At 38.2% G+C, this 9,014-nt stretch overlaps 1 non-coding gene across 1 annotated transcript; it reads left to right on the top strand.

Annotated features, from left to right (window-relative positions):
• The first annotated feature begins 6,439 nt into the window (after window positions 1–6,439).
• LOC112753948 (small nucleolar RNA R71) lies at window positions 6,440–6,547 on the top strand. Its single transcript, XR_003178308.1, has one exon. It is a non-coding gene; the product is annotated as a small nucleolar RNA R71 (small nucleolar RNA).
• The last annotated feature ends 2,467 nt before the right edge of the window (window positions 6,548–9,014 follow it).

Genomic DNA, 9,014 nt, shown 5'->3' with positions numbered 1-9,014 from the left:
GCGTGTTTGAATGGAAAACAAAGATAATTGCATTAATTCATCAAGACGCTGTAGAGCTCCTCACCCCCAACAATGGAGTTTAGAGACTCATACCGTCAAAGAGTACAAAGTTCAGATCTAAAAATGTCATGAGATACAAAATAAATCTCTAAAAGTTGTTTAAATACTAAACTAGTAACCTAGGTTTACAGAAAATGAGTAAACTATGATAGATAGTGCAGAAATTCACTTTTGGGGCCCACTTGGTGTGTGCTGGGGCTGAGACTTAAGCTTCTCACGTGCCTGGGCTGTTTTGGGCATTCAACGCCAGGTTGTAACCTGTTTCTGGCGTTGAACTCCAACTTGTAACTTGTTTCTGGCGCTGGACGCCAGACTGCAACATGGAACTGGCGTTGAACGCCAGTTTACATCGTCTATCCTTGAGCAAAGTATAGACTATTATATATTGCTGGAAAGCCCTGGATGTATACTTTCCAACGCAATTGAGAGCACGCCATTTGGAGTTTTGTAGCTCCAGAAAATCCACTTTGAGTGCAGGGAGGTTAGAATCCAACAGCATCAGCAGTCCTTTTTCAGCCTGAATCAGATTTTTGCTCAGCTCCCTCAATTTCAGCCAGAAAATACCTGAAATCACAGAAAAACACACAAACTCATAGTAAAGTCCAGAAATGTGATTTTTAATTAAAAACTAATAAAAATATACTAAAAACCAACTAAATCATACTAAAAACTAAGTAAAACAATGCCAAAAAGCGTATAAATTATCCGCTCATCAATTGCACAAGCCAAAGGGCATTCTCTTGTAAGCGTAACTCCCAAAAGGACATGTGAAAGTAGTCTTTTCCTTATCTTCAGGAGCTATATGAATTTGGAAATAACCTGTGTAACCATCTAAAAAGCAATAATGTGATTTACCTGACAGGCGATCCAGCATTTAATCAATGAATAGAAGAGGATAGTGATCCTTACGAGTGGCCTGGTTGAGGCATCTGTAGTCAATGCAGACCCTCCAGGCGTTCTAAACTCTGGTTGCCATGAGCTCTCCGTGCTCATTCTTCACTGTAGTGACTCCAGACTTCTTGGGCACCACTTGTACTGGGCTTACCCATTCACTGTCTGAGATGGGATAGATGATATCTGTCTCCAGTAGTATGGTCACTTCCTTTTTGATAACCTCTAAGATATTGGGGTTTAGTCTTCTCTGGGGTTGACGGATAGGTCTTGCTCCCTCTTCTAAAAATATTCTATGCTCACAGACTTGAGGGTTGATGTCTACTATGTCTGCCAAATTCCAACCAATTGCCTTCTTGTGCTTCCTCAGCACACTAAGTAACTGCTCTTTCTGTTGAGAAGTGAGTTCCCATGCAATGATAACTGGAAACTTCTGCTCGTCTTCAAGGTAAGCATATTTGAGGTGTGGAGGAAGGGGTTTTAATTCTAACTTCTGATCGTGGTCAGGCTCTGGGTTGTCTGGAGCTGGTAACAATGGTAAAGCATTATCATTGTCCTCTGAGAATGTCCCCACACTTGGACTTTGTCCTATGTACTTCTCTTCAAATTCCTCCTGGTGAACTTCAGCCACGGTTTCATCTATAATGTCACACTGGAGGATAGAATGATCCTCCGGAGGATGCTTCATAACTCCATTCAGATTGAAGATTACTACTCGGCCATCTATTTCAAAAGAGTATGTTCCTGAAAAAGCATCTAATTTGAACTTCGAGGTCTTCAGGAATGGTCTTCCGAGTAGGATTGATGATGGCTTCTCTGAGTCATTTTGGAGCATCTCCAGGATATAAAAATCAATGGAAAATGTGAGCCCCTTAATGCCCACTAATACATCTTCAGCAACTCCAGCCACTGTAATAATACTTTTATCTGCTAACACAAAACGAGCTGCCGACCTTTTTAAGGGAGGGAGAGCCTCAAAATATCATATATAGACAAAGGCATTATAGTCACACATGCTCCTAAATCACACATGCAGTCAGAAAATATCACACTTCCAATAGTATAATTAACCATACATGGACCTGGGTCACTACACTTTTCAGGTAAACCTTCCATTAAAGCAGATATGGAACTACCTAAAGGAATAGTTTCTAATTCATTAATTTTGTCTTTATGTATACATAAATCTTTTAGAAACTTGGCATATTTAGGTACCTGTTAAATAACATAAAAAAGAGAAACAGTTACCTCAACCTTTTTGAATATCTCTACCATTTTGGGATCAAGTTCCAGCTGCTTCCTGGGCTTCCTTGCAAGTTGTGGAAATTGAATGGGAGTGGTGTCTTCTGCAATGTCTGCGCCCTTTGGTGCTTCCTCCTGTGGTTGAACTTCTTCTTTTTCATCTATGTCCTGTATGTCTTCTTCCTCTTCAACATCTTCTATTTCCACTACCTCTTCAGCTGAGGCATGTTCTGGTGGGCTTGGCTCCTCCTGATTCCTCTCCTGCAGTGTGGTTCCGAACCTTAGGGTAATGGCATTAAGGCCACCCTTTGGATTGGGTAATAGTTGAGAGAGAATTCCACTGGAGCTCAAAGGCTGGTTATTGGAGTTATTCATTGATCCAATCTGTGAGACAAGAGCTTGCAGGATAGAGTTCAGACCATTTAGTGTAGCATAAAGGTTATTTTCCATGGTCTGTTGTCTCTGATCAATAGATTGTAGTAAGTCATCATTAGCAGATGAAGAAGGATAAGTAATTTGAGAGGTCTACTGTTGGGTATTCTGTAGTCCTTGGGATTGCCTCAGGTGAGGTGCTCTGTAAGGCTGGTACTGGTTCTGCTGCCTGTTGTTGTTATTATTCCACCTCTGATTTCCCTGATTGTCTCTGCCTCCTCTGTTGTTGTTGTTGTCTCGCCAATTCTGGTTAGAATTGTCCTGCCATCCGTGGTTGTAACTGCCACTTTGATTGTACCCTTGGTTGGGGCGGTCATAGAAGTTATGAGTGGCTGCCACGGTGTTGTCTTCCTGCTGGAGCTGTGAACATTCATCAGTATAATGGCTATAATCATCACAGATTCTGCAAACTCTCTGTGGGACTAACTGTTGGCTTTGCTGTGGTGGAGAAGGTTAAGCTTGCTGAACTTGTTGTTGATTCAATTTCATCTGCTTCAGCAAGTTGGTCATTTCACAGATACTCTGAATTAGAGCAGCAGTCTCTTTGCTAGAGGATACTTCTGCAACGGCTTTTGAACGGCCTTGTTTCTGCCTGTGATTCCGAGTGGATTCAGCTAAGTTGCTGATCAATTGCCATGCCTCATCAGTGGTCTTGTACTTTTTCATAGACCCATTGCTAGCACTTTCCAATGTGGTCTTATCTTGGGGCCTCATGCCCTGTGTGACGTAACCGAGCAACACTATCTTGTTAATCATATGGTGGGGGTATGCTTCCAGAAGATTATTGAAGCGCTCCCAGTATTCATAGAGAGTCTCGGATTCGTCCTGAACAATCATGGAAATGTCTTTCCTCAGTTTATCAGTAACTTCAGCTGGAAAGAACTTTCCCAAAAATTCTCTTCTAAGTGTATCCCAGTCGGATACAGTTGCTGCGGGTTGAGTGTAGTACCACTCTCTTGCCTTTCCCTCAAGAGAAAATGGGAAAACTTTCAACAAAATTGAAGTTTCATCTGTACCATCATGCCTAACAGTAGAACAGGCTGCTTGGAAATCTCTCAGGTGCTTGATAGGCTCTTGAGCAGGTAAGCCATGAAACTTGGGCATCAAATTGAGCAGTACAGTCTTTATTTCAAAATCTGTAGCCACCGATGGGTGATGCGCTTGAAACGGTTGCATTGAAAAATCAGGGGCTCCAGCCTCCTGGATAGTAATTCTCCTAGCTGCTGCCATGTTATCTGTACGTAAATCAACCGAATCAGTAGAATGGGGGTTGGTTTCTTCCTCAAGTGACGTTTCAGATCCGCCCTTAGAGAGGACTAACCGACGTCGAGCTTGCCTTATTCGTGAAATAGTTCTTTCAATCTCAGGATCAAATACTGGCAAGCTTGGATCAGGAAGTGAACGCGTCATCTAACGAAAGAAACAAGCATCTCATAGTAGCAAGATAAAGTAAAATGCAAATAAATAAATTCCAATCAATAACTTAGCACTCTATTGCAACTCCCCGGCAACGGCGCCAAAAATTGACGTTGCGAAAATTGGCGAATTAAGAATTGTTATAAGATATGCGTTGCAAGTATAGTTCTTAACCAACCAGAAATCCGCTTATCAATTTAGAATGGTTGTCACAAAAATTAAAATTAAAATACTGGGAGTATGAATCCCAGGTCGTCTCCCAACGAGTTGCAGAAAGGTGTGCTATTTTATTAATCAGATGTTTTCAAAAAGAGTTTGAGTTGAATAAACAGGAAATTAAATTGGAGAAATTAAGTAATTTAAATAAAAGCCTTGACTGGGAGTAGATTAGTTGGAAGCCCTATTCTTGTTAAAGTACTCTCAAGATTAATTGATAATTGAAGGTTGTTCTGTTTAGTTATCCCTTACTAGGTAAGGGAAATTCAAACAAGTTGGAATGCTGTTTCTATTCACAAGTTCCAATCCGCTCACTTGAAAAGGATTAGTGTCAGTGACTAGAGAGCATTCCAACAACGAACCCAATTACAATTTTTCTTTTAAGCACCCCAACTCAAGGGTTCCTTTCAATCAACTCCCCATCAAGTTAGGGAACTACTCGCTCATTGTGAATGTAGAACTTATAACATAGGAAAGTGAATTAAAGAAAGACATGATAAATAAAACTCAAAGGAATCAATTAAAAATAAAAGTAATTCTTGTATTAATAAATTCTAAAATAATCCAATAATAAAATTGAGTAAATTAAAGGACATGGAAGAGCGAAGCCAAGTAAAGAAAACGAACTAGAATGACGAAGTCTTGATGAGGTAATAACTCTTCTCAATATCCCAATGCAAAGAGCAATAGAAATAAAATCCTAAGAACTATGAATGTGTAGAGAGAAAACCTAGAGGAGGAGTAAAACTAGATCTAAAAACTAAAAATTGTGTGGAATGAATGTTGTTCTGGTTTCTGCATGTTTTCTGGCTCTAGTCTGCTTTTCTGGGCCGAAAACTGGGTCAAAACAGGGCCCAAAATCGCCCCCAGCGAATTCTGCAGATTATGCAGATCGCGCACGTCACGCGATTGCGTCATTCATGCGGACGCGTCATTCGGCGTTTTGCTTTGCCACGCGGGCGCGTCGTCCATGCCTCCGCGTCACTTATGCTATTCCAATCCGTGGGGTCGCGTGAGCCATGCGGCCGCGTCACTTCCCGCTGGTCATCTCCTTAATTTCTTGTGTTCCTTCCATTTTTGCAAGCTTCCTTTCCAATCTCCAACTCATTCATGCCCTATAAAGCCTGAAACATTTAACACACAGATCACGGCATTGAATGGAATAAATGAGAATTAAAATACATAATTAAAAGTCTCTTAGGAAGCAAGTTTTCAATCATGTAATAATTTTAGGAAGGAAATATAAATGCATGCTAATCATATGAATAAGTGGGTAAAGATCATGATAAAACCACACAATTAAGCACATTATAAACCAAAATAGTGGTTTATCAGGATACTCCTTATTGGTCACTGAACGTCCCAGGAGGTCTTCCTCACTGGGATTCACGTCCTCCTCCTCCTCTTTGGGTACGGCCACACCAAGCAAGGTAATGGCCTTGCACTCTCTTTTTGGATTCTCTTCTGTATTGCTTGGGAGAGTACTGGGAGGAGTTTCAGTAACCCTTTTACTCAGCTGGCCCACTTGTACCTCCAAATTTCCAATGGAGGACCTTATTTCGTTCATGAAACTGAAAGTGGCCTTAGATAGATCAGAGACTATATTTGCTAAGCTAGATGGATTCTGCTCAGAATTCTCTGTCTGTTGCTGAGTGGATGATGAAAAGGGCTCGCTATTGCTAAACCTGTTTCTTCCACCATTATTAAAGCCTTGTTGAGGCTTTTGTTGATCCTTCCATGAGAAATTTGGATGATTTCTCCATGAGGGATTATAGGTATTCCCATAGGGTTCACCCATGTAATTCACCTCTGCTATTGCAGGGTTCTCAGGATCATAAGCTTCTTCTTCAGAAGATGCCTCTTGAGTACTGTTGGATACAGCTTGCATTCCATTCAGACTTTGAGAAATCATATTGACTTGCTGAGTTAATATTTTGTTCTGAGCCAATATGGCATTCAGAGCATCAATTTCAAGAACTCCCTTCCTTTGAGGTGTCCCATTATTTACAGGATTCCTCTCAGAAGTGTACATGAATTGGTTATTTGCAACCATGCCAATGAGTTCCTGAGCTTCTGCAGGTGTTTTCTTTAGGTGAATGGATCCACCTGCAGAATGGTCCAATGACATCTTTGATAATTCAGACAGACCATCATATAATATATCCAGAATGGTCCATTCTGAAAGCATGTCAGAAGGACACTTTTTGGTGAGTTCCTTGTATCTCTCCCAAGCTTCATAGAGGGATTCACCTTCTTTCTGTTTGAAGGTTTGAACATCCACTCTAAGCTTGCTAAGCTTTTGAGGAGGAAAGAACTTGGCTAAGAAAGCCATGACCAGCTTATCCCAAGAGTTTAGGCTATCTTTAGATTGAGAGTCCAACCATATTCTAGCTCTGTCTCTTACAGCAAACGGGAAAAGCTTAAGCCTGTAGACCTCAGGATCAACCCCATTGGTCTTAACAGTATCACAGATTTGCAAGAATTCAGTTAAGAACTGAAAAGGATCTTCTGATGGAAGTCCATGAAACTTGCAGTTCTGTTGCATCAGAGAAACTAATTGAGGCTTTAGCTCAAAATTATTTGCTCCAATGGCAGGGATTGAGATGCTTCTTCCATGTAAGCTGTAATTTGGTGCAGTGAAGTCACCAAGCATCTTCCTTGCATTGTTATTATTTTCGGCCATGTCTCCTTCTTTTTCGAAAATTTCTGTCAGATTTTCTCCAGAGAGTTGTGCTTTAGCTTCCCTTAGCTTCCTCTTCAGAGTCCTTTCAGGTTCAGGATCAGCTTCAACAAGAATGTTCTTATCTTTGTTCCTGCTCATATGAAAAAGAAGAAAACAGAAAAGAAAATATGGAATCCTCTATGTCACAGTATAGAGATTCCTTATGTAAGTATAAGAAGAGAAGAATAGAGGAAGGAAAAGATAAGAATCCAAACACAGAGGGGAAGAGTGGGTTCGAATTCTTGGGTGGAAGAGAAGTGTTAGTAGATGAATAAATAATTAGAAGGAGATGAGAAAGGGAAGAATTCGAAAATTAAATAAAATAAAAAATAAAAATAATTTTTTTTTGTTTTTAATTTAAAATTAAAGTTAAAATTTGAAAATAAGAAAAGAAATAAAATTAAAATTAAAATTTAAAATAATTAGTTAATTAAAAAGGAATTTTGAAAAAAGAGGAAAGGGATTTTCGAAAATTAGAAAGAGAGAGTTAGTTAGGTAGTTTTGAAAAAGATAAGAATCAAACAAAAACTTAAGTGGTTAATTGAAAAGGATTTGAAAATCAAATTTTGAAAAGATAGGAAGTTAGAAAAGATTTTGAAATTGAAATTGATTTTGAAAAAGATGTGATTGAAACTTATTTTGGAAAAGATTTGAAAAAAAATTTAAAAAGATTTGATTTTGAAAATCAAAGTTGATTACTTGACTAACAAGAAACAAAAAGATAGGATTTTAAAATTTAAAGATTGAACCTTTCTTACTAGGCAAGTAACAAACTTAAAATTTTTGAATCAACCACATTAATTGTTAGTAAAGATTTTGAAATTATGAAACAAAATAAGAAAAAGATTTTTGAAAATCAATTTGGAATTTTCGAAAATTATGAAAAAGAATGAAAAAGATTTTATTTTTGAAAAAGATAGGATTTTTAAATTGAAAATTTGATTTGACTCATAAGAAACAACTAAATTTTAAAAACTTTTTGACTAAATCAAATCAAATTTTCGAAAATTCATGAGAGAATAAAGGAAAGATATTTTTTGATTTTTGAATTTTTAATGATGAGAGAAAAACATCAAAAAGACTCAATGCATGAAAATTTTGGATCAAAACAATTGATGCATGCAAGAACACTATGAATGTCAAGATGAACACCAAGAACACTTTGAATATCAAGATGAACACCAAGAACTTATTGTTGAAAATTTTTAGAAAAGAAAAACATGCAAGACACCAAACTTAGAAATTTTTAATTTTTAGACACTAAGAATGCAAGAATGCATATGAGAAACAAGAAAAGACACAAAACATGAAAATGCCAAGATCAAACAAGAAGACTTACCAAGAATAACTTGAAGATCATGAAGAATGCAATGCATGAATTTTCGAAAAATGCAAGAAGGAGATAAACATGAAATTGACACCAAACTTATGACTTGACACTAGATTCAAGCAAGAAACATCAAATTATTTTTGGTTTTATAATTTTATTAATTTTTTTTGGATTTTTTGAAAATTAATTGGAAAAGAAAATAAGGATTTCAAAATTTTTAATAGGAATTCCAGGAATCTTGCAATGTTAGTCTAAAGCTCCGGTCCAAGAATTAGACATGGCTCACTAGCCAGCCAGGCTTTCAGTGAAAGCTCCGGTCCAAAACACTAGACATGGTCAATGGCCAGCCAAGCTTCAGCATACATATCAGACATACAACAGCTGAGACTTCATTCAACTTGCTTCTGTGCTGATGAGTGGAAGCCTCGGTCCAAAACAATTAGACATGGCTTTACAGCCAGCCAGGCTTCAACATATCTCATGAAACTCTAGAATTCATTCTTAAAAATTCCGAAAATAAAATAAAAACAAAAAGCTTAAAGTTAAAATAAAATTACCTAATCTGAGCAACAAGATGAACCGTCAGTTGTCCAAACTCGAACAATCCCCGGCAACGGCACCAAAAACTTGGTGCACGGAACATAATTCACACACTTTGTCACAACTTCGCACAACTAACCAGCAAGTGCACTGGGTTGTCCAAGT

The sequence above is a fragment of the Arachis hypogaea genome, chromosome 15, assembly GCF_003086295.3.
Source record: "Arachis hypogaea cultivar Tifrunner chromosome 15, arahy.Tifrunner.gnm2.J5K5, whole genome shotgun sequence".
Classification (NCBI taxonomy): domain Eukaryota; kingdom Viridiplantae; phylum Streptophyta; class Magnoliopsida; order Fabales; family Fabaceae; genus Arachis; species Arachis hypogaea.
The sequence above is the reverse complement of the archived record's forward strand: the minus strand, read 5'-3'. Positions and strand labels throughout refer to the sequence as shown.